The sequence below is a fragment of the Triticum aestivum genome, chromosome 2A, assembly GCF_018294505.1.
Source record: "Triticum aestivum cultivar Chinese Spring chromosome 2A, IWGSC CS RefSeq v2.1, whole genome shotgun sequence".
NCBI classification, from domain to species: Eukaryota; Viridiplantae; Streptophyta; class Magnoliopsida; order Poales; family Poaceae; genus Triticum; species Triticum aestivum.
The window spans coordinates 2115672-2133491 of record NC_057797.1 but is presented as its reverse complement, the minus strand read 5'-3'; the positions used below and the strand labels follow the sequence as shown (position 1 = coordinate 2133491).

Below are 17820 nucleotides of genomic sequence, written 5' to 3'. Positions count from 1 at the left end.
GCTCGGTACCGTACTGGAATTGCTGCAGTGGAAGGCAGAGAATGCTGTGGCTGACAAAGGATTTGAGAAGCTACTGAAAATATTGAAGAAGAAGCTTCCAAACGATAACGAATTGCCCGACAGTACATACGCAGCAAAGAAGGTCGTATGCCCTCTAGGATTGGAGGTGGAGAAGATACATGCATGCCCTAATGACTGCATCCTCTACCGCGGTGCATACAAGGATCTGAACGCATGCCCGGTATGCGGTGCGTTGCGGTATAAGATCAGACGAGATGACCCTGGTGATGTTGATGGCGAGCCCCTCAGGAAGAGGGTTCCTGCGAAGGTGATGTGGTATGCTCCTATAATACCACGGTTGAAACGTCTGTTCAGAAACGAAGAGCATGCCAAGTTGATGCGATGGCACAGTGAGAACCGAAACAAAGATGGGAAGTTGAGAGCACCCGCTGACGGGTCGCAGTGGAGAAAAATCGAGAGAAAGTACTGGGATGAGTTTGCAAAGGACCCAAGGAATGTATGGTTTGCTTTAAGCGCGGATGGCATTAATCCTTTCGGGGAGCAGAGCAGCAATCACAGCACCTGGCCCGTGACTCTATGTATGTATAACCTTCCTCCTTGGATGTGCATGAAGCGGAAGTTCATTATGATGCCAGTTCTCATCCAAGGCCCTAAGCAACCCGGCAACGAAATTGATGTGTACCTAAGGCCATTAGTTGAAGAACTTTTACAGCTGTGGAATGGAAACGGTGTACGTACGTGGGATGAGCACAGACAGGAGGAATTTAACCTTAAGGCGTTGCTGTTCGTGACCATCAACGATTGGCCCGCTCTCAGTAACCTTTCAGGACAGACAAACAAAGGATACCACGCATGCACGCACTGTTTAGATGACACTGAAAGTATATACCTGGACAAATGCAGGAAGAATGTGTACCTGGGCCATCGTCGATTTCTTCCGACCAACCATCAATGTCGAAAGAAAGGAAAGCATTTCAAAGGCGAGGCAGATCACCGAAAGAAGCCCGCCATGCGCACCGGTGTTCACGTGCTTGCTATGGTCAATGATTTACACTACGTAATCTTTGGAAAGGGTCCCGGTGGACTAGCTGTTCCGAATGACGCTGAGGAACACGCACCCATGTGGAAGAAGAAATCTATATTTTGGGACCTACCCTACTGGACTAGAGGTCCGCTCCTCAATCGACATGATGCACGTGATGAAGAACCTTTGTGTGAACCTGCTAGGCTTCTTGGGCGTGTACGGGAAGACAAAAGATACACCCGAGGCACGAGAGGACCTGCAACGTTTGCACGAAAAAGACGGCATGCCTCCGAAGCAGTATAAAGGTCCTGCCAGCTACGCTCTTACAAAAGAAGAGAAAAAAATCTTCTTTGAATGCCTGCTCAGTATGAAGGTCACGACTGGCTTCTCGTCGAATATAAAGGGAATAATAAATATGCCAGAGAAAAAGTTTCAGAACCTAAAGTCTCATGACTGCCACGTGATTATGACACAACTGCTTCCAGTTGCATTGAGGGGGCTTCTACCGGAAAAAGTTCGATTAGCCATTATGAAGCTATGTGCATTCCTCAATGGAATCTCTCAGAAGGTGATCGATCCAGAAATCGTACCAAGGCTAAGGAGTGATGTGGCGCAATGTCTTGTTAGTTTCGAGCTGGTGTTCCCACCATCCTTCTTCAATATCATGACGCACGTCCTAGTTCATCTAGTCGACGAGATTGTCATCCTGGGGCCCGTATTTCTACACAATATGTTCCCTTTTGAGAGGTTCATGGGAGTCCTAAAGAAATATGTCCGTAACCGCGCTAGGCCAGAAGGAAGCATCTCCATGGGCCATCAAACAGAGGATGTTATCGGTTTTTGTGTTGACTTCATTCCTGGCCTTAACAAGATAGGTCTCCCTAAATCGCGGTATGAGGGGAGACTGACTGGAAAAGGCACTCTGGGAAGAGACTCAATAATATGCAGGGACGGATATTCTTGGTCTCAAGCACACTACACAGTTCTACAGAACTCTACCTTGGTGACCCCGTATGTCGATGAACACAAGAACAGTCTGCGCTCCAAACACCCGGAGCAGTGCGACGACTGGATTACATGTGAACACATCAGGACTTTCAGCAGTTGGTTGGAAACACGTCTCAGAGGTGACAACACAGTTTGTGATGAGTTGTACTTGTTGTCCAGGGGACCATCTTTGACTGTATTGACTTACAAAGGATACGAGATAAATGGGAATACATTTTACACGATCGCCCAAGATCAAAAGAGCACCAACCAAAACAGCGGTGTCCGCTTTGATGCAGCAACCGAGAGCGGAAAGGACACATATTATGGTTACAGAGTGGACATATGGGAACTTGACTACGAACCTGATTTTAAGGTCCCTTTGTTTAAGTGCAAATGGGTCAATCTGTTAGGCGGCGGGGTACAGGTAGACCCACAGTACGGAATGACAACAGTGGATCTGAAAAATCTTGGGTACACTGACGAACCGTTCGTCCTAGCCAATGATGTGGCACAGGTTATCTATGTGAAGGACATGTCTACCAAACCGAGAAAATGAAAAGATAAGGAAGCGAATACATCATACGATGAGCCAAAGCGCCACATAGTTCTTTCAGGAAAAAGGGACATCCTGGGAGTGGACGGCAAGACAGACATGTCTGAAGATTATGAAAAGTTTCATGAAATTCCTCCCTTCAATGTCAAGGCTGACCCAAGCATCCTGATAAACAATGAAGATTATCCATGGTTACGGCGCAATAAGCAAATGACACAAGCGAAGAAAAAGTGAAGACTTTGTCCCGCAATAAGCAAATGCTATGTGGGTGAAATTATGATACCATCCCAACGTTCAACTTTTTCAGAGTTCATTTGAAATGCTTTCATGTCTTATGGTTCGAAACTTTGATACTTCGAAAGTGATTGTCCATTTTGTACACGAAGTGCATCAAGTTTTTGTCGTAACCCTCTCTACTTTTTGGAACATGCTATGTGGGTGAAATGATGATACCATGCCAACTTTCAACCTTTTCAGAGTTCATTTTGAAATGCTTTCCAATTTCAGAGTCATTTAGCTCAAAGAATGAATTAATAGCAAACAGAATGAACTACAAAACTTTTATGAAAATAAAAACAATCAATTAAAATATTATGTTATGATCAACTAAAATAAAAATATAATATTCTTCAATAGCAAAAAGAATATAATTTGTGTGACCTAAAATCAATAGTAAAGTTATTCTAATTTTAAATAGAAATAAACTAGTGATTCACAAACTAGTGATTCATAAAAATAAATAGCAAAGAAGAAAAAAATTCTAATTTTATAGTAAAGTTATTCATAAACTAGTGATTCACACAAATTTTTAAAAATTAAAATTTAAACTATTTAAAATTTAAAACTAATGGCACTAACAGAAAGTTTATAATTTTTGTGACCTAAAAGCAAAAAGAAATCACTAAAAAACTGTAAGTATTTAGTTTTAAGTAGAAATAAAAAATAAATAGAAAAAAATTCTAATTTTATAGTAAAGTTATTCATAAACTAGTGATTCACACAAATTTTTAAAAATTCAAATTTAAACTATTTAAAATTTAAAACTAATGGCACTAACAGAAAATTTATAATTTTTGTGACCTAAAAGCAAAAAGAAATCACTAAAAAACTGTAAGTATTTAGTTTTAAGTAGAAATAAAAAAATAAAAACCAAACAAATATAGAAATAAAAAAGAAAAAACCAAAAAAAATGCCACCTACTGGGCCTCCACGGCCTGAATACGACTAGAAACCCTACATGGGCCAGGATTCAGGCCCGCAGAAGGCCCAATAGGCCCACAGGCAAAGCAGTGTCAAATTAGGCCCATAGGCCTGCTATTCAGAGGAGTTCGAGAGGGAGGAGGCAGCAGAGCTTATAAACCAGTGCCGGGCGCTGTCAACTAGCGATGTGGGACTAAACTTATGGGCGCGGGCAGCACAAGGGCATTGGTCCCGGTTGGTGGCACCAACCGGGACTAAAGGGAGCATTGGTCATGGTTCGTGGCACAAACCGTGACCAATGCCCCCCTTTAGTCCCGGTTGGTGCCACCAACCGGGACCAAAAGGCCGCCGCTTCCCGCCCTTTGGGCTGCCGAAAATTGGCCTTTGGTCCCGGTTGGTGGCACCAACCGGGACTAAAGGGGGGCAATGGTCCCGGTTTGTGCCACGAACCGGGACCAAAGCCTTTTCTATATAAGCAGAGACTTAGCGTTTTTTCAGATTTCATCGCCAGTTCCCCGCCCCAACGACGCCGCTAGGCTGCCCGAGCTCGCCCCGACGACGCCGTCAGGCTGCCCCGCCGTCACCGTCGCTTCGCCCGTGCCCGTCGTCGCCCGCGCCCTCGCCGTCGCCCTCCATCGTCCGCCGTCGCCCGCGCCCTCGCCGTCGCCCGGGCCCCTGCCACGGCCCGCCCCTGCCCCGACGCGGCCGCCCCGGCCCGCCCCCGTCGCCGTCGCCCGCGCGCCGCCCCAGCCCGCCCTCGCCGTCGCCCGCGCCCCTGCCCCGACGCCATCCTCGCCGCCGACCTCTCCTTAGCTTGGTCCGGCCGCCGGCGCCATCCCCTTTGCAAATTTTTGTTCATATATAGATGATAGAGATCAAATGATGATTTTTTTGTTCATAGATGCATGACAGAAGATCAAATGATGATTTTTTTGTTCATTGATGATCATATGATTTTTTTTAGGTTATTTTCATTTGTAGAATTTTTTTATGTATCTGGGAATATTTTTGTTTATAGATGATAGATGATCAAATGATGAATATTTTTGTTCATAGATGATAGATGATCAAATGATGATTTTTTTGTTCATAGATGATAGATGATCAAATGATGTTTTTTTTGTTCATAGATGATCATATGATTTTTTTTAGGTTATTTTCATTTGTAGAAATTTTTTATGTATCTAGGAATATTTTTGTTCATAGATGATAGATGATATATATGATGATGATATATATGATGATGTTTTTTTCATATATGCATTTTTTCATATATATGATGATGTTAGTGGAGAGGAAAAAGTAAAATAAGGAAAAGGAAAATAGTAGAGAAATAAGGAAAAGTAAAATGATGAATATTCTCCTCTTCTTTTTCTCCTTTTTTTCTTCTTTTTTTTCTTCTTTTTTTTCTTCGACACATGGGGGGGGGGGTCGAGAACGTCGGACATTCATGAGAGAGGCGAGGAAGAAGGGGAAGAAGAGGGAGAAGAAGAGGAGAGGAAGAAGAGGAAGTCTTCTCCTCTATTCTTTCTTTTCTTCTTTTTTCTTCTTCTTCTTCCTCTTTATTTTATCGGGAACGAGGGTTGTCGAGAGGTCGAGGAGCGGTAGAGAAGAAACCCTAAATAGAAAGTATCGTCGGTGTGAGATACATGTACCGTCGGTGTCGGACACTACACCCACATCCCACAAGTGGCGCGGGCTTCGACGCCCACGTCACTTGTGGGACGTGGATGTAGTGTCCGACACCGAAGGCCACATGTATCTCACACCCACGATACTTGCTAGCTATTTAGGGTTTCCTCTACCGAAAAGAAGAGGAGAAATAAATAAGAAGAAGAAAAAGAAGAAAAATAAGAGGAGAAGAAGAAAGGAATAGTGGAGAAGAAGAGAAAATAGAATATATTCTATTTTCTCTTTTCTCCACTATTCCTTTCTTCTTCTCCTCTTTTTTTTCTTCTTTTCTTCTTCTTATTCTTCTTCTTCTTCTTATTCTTATTAGCCGGAAGTAGAGAGAGGTTTCCTAGTGTCAAAGTATTGAAGAAATCCATGCCTTCATCATTAGCCGGAAGTAACCAGGGCATGTTGGTACGATGTTCTGCAAATTTGTTTTGGAATGGAGTCCCGGATGGGAATAATCCGCCTTTTGGTACCAATTCAGCAAAGGCCTTCCAAATAGCGATATTTGGAAGGCTCTTGCTGAACTTTGTACCAAAAGGCGGATTATCCTATCTGGGAGTCCGTTCCAGAACAACTTTGAAGAGCTTCATACCATCATGCACATGTTACTTTTGCCTAATGATGAAGACATGGTTTTGTTGAATCCTGAGACATTAGGCAACCTCCCGACCCCTCGGCGATCCTATAGAACATGAGAGGAAGAAGAGGATAAAAAAAGAAGAGGAAGAAGAAAAAAGAGGAGAAGAAAGAATAGAGGAGATCTTCTCCTCTATTCTTTCTTCTCCTCTTATATTTCTTCTTCTTCCTCTTTTTTTTATCGGGAACGAGGGTCGTCGAGGGACATAGATGTAGTGTCGTCGTTGTCGATATATACCCCCTCCCGATAGCTTACTATGATTAGGTAGCTAGTTCTACGTTTGGCGCTAATATATCCATCTGTCATGTTTGAATAATAATTGCCATGTTGTTAATATTTGTAGAAACTATGGACACCACCCTAGACGAAGCAACAAAAGAAGCGTTGTTGAGGGACATAATCGCAGAAGGAAGTGATGTCATCTCGTTGTTTCTCAACGAAACCGATGGTCTGGAAGGAGAGGGTGAACAAGCTGGCTACGGTGACCTAATGCCGGTGCAAGAAGAAGAACATGAGGACGGCTCCGGTGACCCAATGCCGGTGCAAGAAGGAGACCGTGATGACGGCTCCGGTGACCGAACCGAGTCCGGCCAGGTATATATATTAGTTAAGCCTATGCTGACTAGCTGATTGATGCATTCATTGTTTTGGTATGTACACATATTAATTAAGTCTTTGTTCTTTTTTCTAGCCCTTCGAATCGAGCACAACTTCGGTAAAGAGACGAGGCACGAAGAAAAAGTTGAGCTCGGATGAAAAGTTTGAGATCATAGCAATCGCGCCCGACGGCCAACCTATTGAACCCCTCCGGACAAAGAGCACATTTGTTGCTCCGTATGTCGATGAACACAAGAACAGTCTGCGCTCCAAACACCCGGAGCAGTGCGACGACTGGATTACATGTGAACACATCAGGACTTTCAGCAGTTGGTTGGAAACACGTCTCAGAGGTGACAACACAGTTTGTGATGAGTTGTACTTGTTGTCCAGGGGACCATCTTTGACTGTATTGACTTACAAAGGATACGAGATAAATGGGAATACATTTTACACGATCGCCCAAGATCAAAAGAGCAGTTGATCTTTCGAAGGGATGAACTTGATCTGAAGCAACCTCTGCGAAACTCGTTCTCTCACAAAGTGATAGTCAACTTCAATGTGTTTCGTTCGGGCATGAAAAACCGGATTCAAAGAAAGGTATGTAGCACCGATGTTGTCACACCAAAGAACAGGTGGATGATTCTGAGAAATTCTCAGCTCTCGAAGCAAAGACTGAACCCAAATAAGCTCAGTGGTGGCATTGACAACTGCTTTGTATTCAGCTTCAGTACTACTACGAGACACTGTAGCTTGTTTACGAGCACTCCAGGCGATCAAATTAGGACCATAGAACACTGCATATCCCCCCGTAGATCGCCTGTCATCTAGACTACCAGCCCAATCTGCATCAGAAAATGCCGAGAGACCACCAAAAGCGGTAGGCCGAAGATGCAGGCCCAGAGCAGCAGTCAATCGAACATAGCGCCGAATGCGTTTCACAGCTATCCAGTGAGTATCCCGAGGAGCATGAAGAAACTGGCACACACTGTTAACCGCATAGGATATATCAGGACGAGTAATGGTCAAATACTGTAAGCCACCAACAATACTGCAATACGTAGTAGCCTCATCCGAAGAAAGAAGAGTACCATCAAGTGCAGAGAGGCGATCAGTAGCCGACATGGGAGTAGTAGCAGGCTTACACTGAAGCATTCCAGCACGACGAAGCAAATCCAGAGAGTACTTCTGCTGAGTGAGAGTCAATCCAGCATCAGAATGAGAGACCCCCAAACCAAGGAGATAATGAAGCCGGCCAAGATCTGTAATAGCAAAATCACCACTCAAAGCAGAAACAAGACGATCCGCGGCAAAACCCGACAAGCTGATCAATATGATGTCATCTACATACACCAGCAAGTACATAGTGACAGTAGGACATTGTAGCATGAACAAGGACGTATCAGCTGTCGAGGGAACAAAACCGTGTGCACGGAGGGCAGCACCAAGACGCGCATGCCAAGCATGAGGCTCCTGTTTAAGACCATAAAGAGCCTTTACCAAGCGACACAAATGCTGCGGGCGAGCAGGATCAACAAAACCAGGAGGCTGGCGCATATAAACCTCTTCGTCAAGAACACCATGAAGAAAGGCATTCTGAACATCCAACTGTCGAAGAGACCATCCACGAGTAACAACAAGAGACAATAGCAGACGAATAGTCGTGGGTTTGACCACGGGGCTGAAAGTATCCTCATAATCAAGACCTTGACGTTGTTTGAACCCACGAGCAACAAGACGAGCCTTATACCGTTAAATAGAGCCATTAGCATGTCGCTTGACTTTGAATACCCACTTTGAATCAATAATGTTGACACCACTCTGTGGAGGAACAAGACGCCACGCACCATTAGCAATGCCTGATATTCTTGTTCCATCGCAGAGTGCCAGTGAGGGATACCATAGCTGCCTGATAGTGACGGGGTTCAGCAGTAGAATCGGTGTCAGAATGAGCCATACATGCCGCGACCCATGCAACCATGCCATCGGTGCGTTTACGCGGAAGAACAATGCCACTCTTGCTGCGAGTGTGTGGACGATGAACAACAGGAGCAGTTGATGTAGGAGCCGTCGATGTAGACGGAGAGACCCGCGTCTCCGGAGGTGAAGACATGGCAGGTGGTGGTAGCAGCAGGGTGCGGCCAGCAGTTGGCGACCGCACAGGCGACGGCGACGAAGGCGGGCTGGCAGGAGGCATCCCAGCCGACAAGGGCGTTGCCGGTCCGAACAACACAGACGAGGCCGGCCCAGTCAACATAGGCGAGCCCGAGCCAGGGGACACGGGCGAGTCCAGCGCTGACGGAGCCGGGTCCGAGCGCAGGGCGGGTGCGGGCGTGGGAGACCCTGCATGGCCCATGCAGGGAGGCGCGACCACGTGATCGACGTGACTCGTCGCGGGCAGGGTCGCCGCTGTCGGGGGCGGATCCGAGCGCGCAGTAGGCGCGGGCGCAGGAGACCCTGCATGCCGCATGCAGGGAGGAGTAGCGGCATGATCGACGTGATCCGTCGAAGTAGCCGTAGGATCTGCAGGTGGATCATCCAGGAGAACAAGTCGAGCACCTCTAGCAGTTCCTGTACCGTGGTTAGACAACAAAAGAGGTGAGTGTGCAGCATCTACAAATTGGTCAGGCAATAAAGGAGATGAATGCAATGATACAGGAGATGTGGTGACAGAAGTTGGAAGATTAGAAAAAGGAAAGACATGCTCATCAAAGACAACATCACGCGAGATATACACATGATTTGTTGGAATATGAAGGCATTTATAACCTTTGTGCAACGAGCTGTACCCAAGGAAGACACATTTTTTTAGAACGGAACTCAACCGACTATTGTAAGGACGGAGATGCGGCCAACATCCCCTCATCCCATTTGCTTGCTCATTTTGACATGCATCTATAAAAAAAATGTGCATCGAAGATATCAATGATTTTCCAAGACTCCAAAGTCTTGTTGTTATTTTTTGTAACTTCTGATCTTGCACTTTGATCGACAGATAATTATGACTCTTCGACATCGGAAAATATTTCAGTTTATTTTGGGATGGATGTTATTGTGGCATCAATACGGCTTCATTCCACTTGAACTGGCGCAACACAGGTCAATAACTACTTCCTTTGATTTCTTCATCATGAATGCCTATATGCATTTGTTAAAAACCTTTATTGTTCGTATTGAGTGAATAAGAACTGCAGTAGTTTCTCAATGTCGACCTCACTTGAAATCTTTTTTTTTATTTCGAGAAGGTCAAGAACTTTGAAATGAGCTGTAGAGTATATTTGTAAACATGTAGTAATTTTTATAAAGTATTCCTAATTTACATAACTTTTGTTCAAGTCCTATCTAGATCACAATCGTAATCTTGCATTTTGTTTTTGACATAATCTATATATAAGGTCTTGGATAAGCTGAAGACCTGTAGGCTTAGGTGCTTCTCGAAATAGTTGGTCAATGCCAAGGTATAGGATTGGCTTATCCGCTTCGTCAATGCCAAGGTATAGGATTGGCTTATCCGCTTCTATTTTTATGCATTCTTGTTTATCCTTAAAATATTTCCTGCATGTCTCATATGTACACACATGTGAGCTTGTTTTTGTTATGGAGTTGAGTTAGTGAAATGATTGGCGATGTTTAGTAGGTAGTCACTCAGGGCCACTCTATATTGTTGAATGTGAGATTTCTCCAGTGATGTATTAAACTTCATACGATCAGATTTCAAGTGTATTAGTCCGGTGACTGTTAGACATGAAGTCTGGCACGACATTCAGTCAATTACTTTTCTTCATTTTATGAAATCCTCAATAATTCCTACCTTTCTTGGAAGTGCAGGTACATACTATTAATTAACTCCATATTCAGTGTTTCAGGACAAGTGGCATGCGCTATCACGTCTGTATGAGTAGAGTTCAGATGAAATAGGTTATGTGTTTGGATAGCAATATCTAAGTAGATTATCTGTTTGATCTCCAAATGTGCTTGAAAATAATCAAGTCAAGGAAGAGGCTTGGTTTTATTTGAGCAAAGAGGCTATACAGATACTATCTAATTGGAGTTGATGCTTTTCGCCTGAAAAGATGGAAACGAAGCTGTTTTTTATTGTGTTATTTTCCTGTTCGACACTTTCATACGTCTTCATGGCATAATATAACTTCCCATTGAAAAACAATCAACTGATGAACCGAATTAACTGAAGGGCTCGCTTACATATTGTACCAACCAGTCACTGAAAATCCGAGTCACATATGAGCAGAGCCAGAAAATGATACAATCATCCTCTCCCACATAAATTTAGCAATATGAGCGCACGATTCAGTAAGAACTGGACCATGGATTTGCCAAACCAAACACACTACTAATCTATTAATCGTGCTCCATACATTCGAAAATTTCGGTTCATCGGACATGCAACACATACGCACATGTCACACACATTGAAACATGAGCTCGTGTACGCCTATATTTTTTCCCGACCTCCGCATCCTACGTGTACACACATGACACATGACCTACCTAATTAATCCCGGGATATGGAAAACAAACAGAAATTGAAGGTCCATAAGAAAACAAATACTTAATGCATGCCTGCATGAGGTTTGCAGAGTAGTAGCTAGATGGGAATGAGATTGACAAAGAGGCTCTTGATGATGTCTTCAAGATGCGAGCTGTAGGTGAAAGCATCTTTCCTATCACCGTAGTACACTGGCCCACTGAGAGTGAAGTTGATGACCCGTTACACCGCAGGCAGCAGCTCACGACCATGTTTGAATCGAGCTTGGTTGGTGGTCTTCCACTCATCTTCTATCATCGAGTCGATGGCAGCAAAGGCGACCTCCTCTGTGACCTTGTGCTCACTGGCATAGCACTCCACACAGTTGGCCACGTCCCTGTTGTTACGGGGCTGCATGAACGTTTCCGTTAATTTATCTAATTCAATATTTGCTAGAGATTAGCCAATTACAAATAAACATGGTTAATTGCACATATATGTGTGTTTACCAACGTACTTTGGATGAAGCAGCAAGGTCATTCATTAGGCGCCCAACAATCTCGGCGCATGCCATGACGACGTCAGGGTATCCAAGTGCCCACTCCAGTGCTCCCTTGGGCATTACATCACCCATGCAAACCATAGCATACTCGCATAGATCTGTCGCGCCTATGGACATGGCACCCAAATGCAATCTATCTTCGAACCTGGGCTTATGGTTTTTGTGCAACCATTCAGCTTCCTGGAGATAACAACTAGACAGCTGCTGGAACTGCATACATCCGCACGAGCAAAGGTAGCAATTAATTAAACACACAACTATTTTTATAGTAATATTCTTTCAAAAATAGACATAGAAATGATTTCCCAAGATAAACAAGATGACAGGTTTTTTTACACGAATTAACAGCCAATCCATGTGCCTTTTGCACAAACTAGTACTGGACAATTATTACAACATTGCCTGTTTTGTGAGGTACATGTAAGGTTTTGTTGTTTGGTAACAAACCATAAATATTGTATTAACTTACATGCTTTCCCGACGACAATGTCCCAACGATCCTCATGCCGGAAACAATGAGCCTCTCAACGGCTACACTTTCTACTTACATCTCGAATCATTAGTAAATCATAAAATTTCTATGTTCCAAAGACGTACATTAGTTCAAGAAGTTGTTCAATCGAAATAGCAAATGGTTAGGCAAGCAGACAGACATTTTCTTTCTCTTTAGCATCATCGACTACTAGTCTCCTACGCGCAGTACTAACTCAAAAACTCATCGAGTACCTCCTTTAGGGGGCTAATTTTTTTAAATAATACAATTTTTTTATTAATTTTCAGAAATAATACGCCGTTTTGATATTTCTCACAAATAATACGGCATCATCTTCCTGAAAGACGATTGGACCTAATCGTCTTCCTAGTGGACGATTAGGGTCCAGTCGTCCACCAGCGAGCCGACTGGGCAATCGTCTATAAGGTTGGCCACCAGTCGTCTTTGCAGGAAGATGATAAGTCGCAGTCGTCTTGCAGGAAGATTATTAGTCGTACTTGTCCAGAAGAAAGATTATTACTACTAATCGTCCAGCAGAAAGATTATTGCTACTACTCGTCCAGCAGAAAGATGATTAGTTCCAGTCGTCCACCAGGAAGATGGTTAGTTCCAACCGCATACATAGGTAGCATACATACGTCCCTCGCGTACATAGATAGATATAGTGGTAGACAAGCATCAGCCACGTCGTCCGGCACGTCGTGGAGGTGGTGTAGGCGGCGTCGGCCACATATACCTGTTGGGTGCCCGAACGTTACGGGGAGGAAGCTCAGACCATGCCTGGTCATGTTGTGTTTCCTGTGTGCGAGGTGGTGCAGGAGTCGTATATATGTCCATCCACTCGTTGTGCTGCGACAAGAAATCCTGTCTGTTATGCCCACCTTCATGGTCACTATCCCACCCGGATCCGGACATAGGCGCGTCATGTCCATACGGCTGATATCCGTAGGACCCTGTTGGATGGACGAACATAAGTAATGATGAAATACAGGCCCAATTGATATTCACAAGAATAAATATGAAGAAACATACCTGTAGGCGGAGGTCGTGGCCAAAACACGTAGGCAGACGTGGGATCCGGCTGGTACTGCCACGCCGAACTACCGGCCTGGTCAGGAGGTGGTGGCCTGGCCGTCCAGTTCTCTGCTAGACGTGGACGCGGATCATGTCGGTGATGCGTGGGTTCGAGCTGACCAGTCCAGTGATGCGGCGGCTGCTGGTGCGTGGAGTGGCGGGGGGATGCTAGTGAAGTACGTCCAAAGTGCGTGTGCACGTAATAGCCCGATACACAGACGTACTTTCTCTTCAATGCGCGACATCCAGGTCTGGACCTGAGCCCGAGGAAGCATTAGAGGTGCAGACGACAGTGAACGCTGAAAGTTGGACACCTCCTCGCCAAGTCCGCGAGTCAACTCAGCCTGAAATTGTGAGGACGATTATTACGTGCGCATGCCAAAGTATGTATGGACTACTTGCATTATATGAATAGAATATATCTTACCGCTTGCTGCCTAGCGCCCGAAGTATCATAGCTCGGGTACATATCCGCCGTATTAGGGGCAGGTATCTCATCTAGGTGATTGTGATGAATGATGCATAACCGTGTTCCCGTCATGTACCGCTGCAGATAGAGATTGAATTCGTCCATATCAAAATTGTGATTCTCGTGCCAGAGATGTGTGCTCGCAGTCTCCCATTGTGTAACGTATGGCTGAACCCTATCCAGCCACTCAGTAGCAGTCCTGTTGATCCCCTTCTTTGTGATCCTAAACTTTTGGTGTTCGTTGAACAATTAACTAACAACTTAACTATGGACAATTTTGAAGGACAGTGCAATATTAATAACTAGACAGTACCTGTGGATGTCTCTGTGCAGCGGGGCCTCTATAGGGGGAGGTGTCTCCAATTGCAGTCGTCCTCTAGCGGGACGAGGCCGTATTATTTTTGGAAAATAAAATTTCGGTGTATTATTTCTGAAAATTAATAAAAAATGTATTATTTAAAAAAAATTAGCCTTTAGGGGAGGATGGGGCCAAAGAGTAATCTCTGAGCTCTGTTAACTAAAATCGTGAGGCGTGTTTTGGTCCTTTCTATTTTAGTTTCTCTAGTTGAAAAAGAATCACCCTGACCTTGTTTTACTACAAAAATTATATATAATGTATGATCATTGCGGGCTAAAATTAATTAGACATGTTTAAAAGCGACCAGAAAGCTTTTTACGACATGATTATGATGGGACATTTGTTACCCTCATGGGCAATCAATATATGTCTTCTAAATCAAAAATGTTATTGAGGTACATAATTTTACCTCCTTCTTGATGTGATCAATCGAATATCTCCCATTGAGTCTCAATTCATCATCGACCTCCTTAAAGCAGATTAGCAGTTTATTATAGAACTTCTTTAGATATCTTGGAACAAGAGAAACGGAACTCTCCTCCCATCTGCGTGACAAATTAATTAGTTCAAACAAGTGACACAAATTCATCTATTGTTTTTCTTTTTGAAAAGGGGGTTTACCCCAGCCTCTGCATCAGAAAGATGCATACGGCTCATTCATCTATTGTTGCTAGAATTAATAGTTGTTCACCACATATATAGAGATTGGCGAGAGAGATAACCCTTGTATGGCTGTGTCGAGCTTCCCATACTCCTCAGGGGTGGCACCAACATCATTGGTGTCATCCAACTCAGTATGTGCAGAAAAAATTGTAGAAATTGTAGGATGGCTGAATATTGTGTTGTATTGATCTGACCCGTGTATGGGGTATATCAATTCAAGACTTAAGGAATACTATTGGGAAGATTGGGCATTGGGTTCATCTTGTTATTGACCATCCCTTTTCAACATAGAAGTACAATATGAGAGAGAGACTTGGAGTAGGAGACAAGTCGTACATGGTTTAAACCAATATCATCTCTAACTTCTAATCTCTAACTTAAACATAATTATACTTCTAACATTTCCCTTCAGTCGTAGCGGGAGTGAAGCGGACGATGATGACTGAATTTGAACTCTTGTGCTTCCGTCGTCTTCTCCGCTGCGTCATCATCAACTGTGTCTCTCATGGGACGACACCTAGGATGGTAACTGCATCCCCTTCTAGTGCCTTCCTGCCTTCTCTATTCCCTCCTGCAGTCACAGCGGGAATGTCATGGACGCGAGTGACGAGGCGGACGCTGTTGACTGGAGTTGTTGCCGATGAGTTGCTGTAGACGTAGCCATTAATGTCGAGGTAGCCGATCATGGTGATGTAGCCGTGGTCAAGGTAGTCGTGGTCGATGATGTGGTCGTCGTGAATGATGAAGCCACACAAAGCCGGAGACGCAAAAATATGCGCTATGACGGAGCTGCAGACGTGGACGATGCACCTTGTGGATGTCAGAGGGTGTCGTCGGCGATGAGTCCACCGGTTTTACCAAGACCGGAGGAAGCCTAGCGAGCACACACGGGTTTTGCCAGAACCGTGTGGCCTTGTAGGGTCATCACTATAGTGACGCCGCGTCGATGCAGTCTTGCCGTCGTGGATGACGCGGTCGATGCTGCCGTCGTGACGCGGTCATTGCCGTCGTCGAGGTTGCGTCTTGCAGAAAAGTCTGTTAAAGGACGCTAGGTATCCATCTTATGATTGAGGTGGCGGCGATGTGTTGATGATGATGACGATGATGATGATGAAGACCACGTTGATGAAGACCTTGGCGATGAAGTGTCAGCGATGGCATCGCAGCGGCGTGTCCACGATGATGCGTCGCTTGAAGGCGTCCCTCCGCGGCGACCAAGTGTCGATGCCATGTCGCACCCGGAGAAGTCGATGAAGATTGCATCTCATTCCGTGTGGATGGTGCATGTTGAGATCGCTTTTCGTAGACGTGCTTGACGAAGTATATTGGCTTGTAGCCTAGCGTAGTCGTACAACTTGATGACGCGGCGCGGGCTTGGTGCAGGTGATTCCGTGCTGTTGGCTTGATGAAGATGTCGTGGGACGATGTCGATGCAGGATTGCTAGGTGAGCCGTACGACTGAACGTTGACGTAGTCTTGGCCACATGCACGTGTAGAACCCACCTTGGCAAGTACCTGCATACATGCATCTGAGATAGCATTCGAGTTAAATCCCTCCCGTGATCGAAACGCCCGGCTGAGAGGCGTCAAGATTGGTTCACGTTCACTGATCGCTCGTTGTAGTCCCACGCGCTGGAGGTCGATGGAGTCAGCGTCGATCGCTCACCGTCGGGACCTGTGTAGCTCGCCTGAGTGCATTAGCAAGTCGCTTGTCTCTGCCCTGTTCATACACACGTGTGTAGTCAGAACAGACGGCGGCTTGACGTAGAATCGCCGAGACGGACGGACGAAAACTCCTAATCACTAACTCCTAATCATACATGGTTTAAACCAATATTACCTCTAACTCCTAATCACTAACTTAAATATAATTATACTTCTAACAAAAATAACTTGGCAAAGATCATTCGCGGGAGCGTGTGCTCTTCCTCGTAGAACAAAAAGTAGCCCCAAAGGTAGCACTCCACCACACGATCCCGAGCAAAACTTAGCCCCACGTATCCCTTAAGATCACTATACCACCTGAAAAAATCCATGCATACTAACAAAATTGATAGGTAGTCCCAATGAAGCATGTACACAAACGTATGTATATATAGTGATATAGTTGGCTGAGTATATGTGAATGATCATACTCAGAGATAGCTTTGAGCTCCTTCAAGTGGATAGCCCGGACCACGGTGGCGAGGATGTCGTGCAGCGCGCTGCGGCGGCTGTGGAGGCTGCGGCGGCGGCGGAAGATGTCGTGAAGCGTGCGGCTGCGGCGGTGGAGGCTGCCGCGGCGGCGCTGCACGCTGCATCACCTGTCCCTGGCGACGACGGCGACAGCGACCAAGAACTACGCGCGCAAAGGAAGTGGATCAAAGAAAGCAAGACGCAACTTGTCCTTCTGACAAGCTTGTTTGCCACTGCGGCGATCGCGCTGGGCATTGCCTCCCCCATGGGGCTCTGGCACTGGTGGAGCTTGGTACAAATTGCTGGGGGCCAATGCAAAAACATGAGTATTTGAGGTTGTAAATTGCTAAAAAGAATCTCATCTAAGCTCTCCCTAAATTTTTTTCCTTCAGAGTTTGGTCCAAGGCGCTGCCCCCCTCGGCCTCAACATAGTTCCGCCAGTGGGCTCGGGCAAGACGACCTCGCTAGGCCGGGAGGCCACGAGGCTGGAGAGCCCGTCATGATCCGCAACTACGGGCCCAATTATTTCCGGTTTAAATTGGCCTCGGACATTTCCTTCCTTGTGTCAATATTGATCATGCTCATGCTTTCAAAGGAGTTGTTTTACCGAACCATCCCTCGAATGCGCGCGCTCAAGTTTATAGCCTTCGTCGACATGTGTTCACTCGTCTTCGCATACACTGCCGCCACGAACCCACGGTACATCCTCCGTGGTAGTATCTTTAACTACATGGTCGCAATCTGCATTTGCATCTTCACCTACGCAGGTTTGCTGCATTTGACCTCCAATCCATCTGTTGTTTGTGTATTATTTTTTGATCGGTACGACTAACCTCCCATT

General features: G+C 45.2%; 1 pseudogene; it reads right to left on the bottom strand.

The window, feature by feature from the left end:
* Positions 1–11305: 11305 nt before the first annotated feature.
* LOC123186834 (tau-cadinol synthase-like) lies at positions 11306–17246 on the bottom strand (annotated as a pseudogene).
* Between the last annotated feature and the right edge of the window lie 574 nt (positions 17247–17820).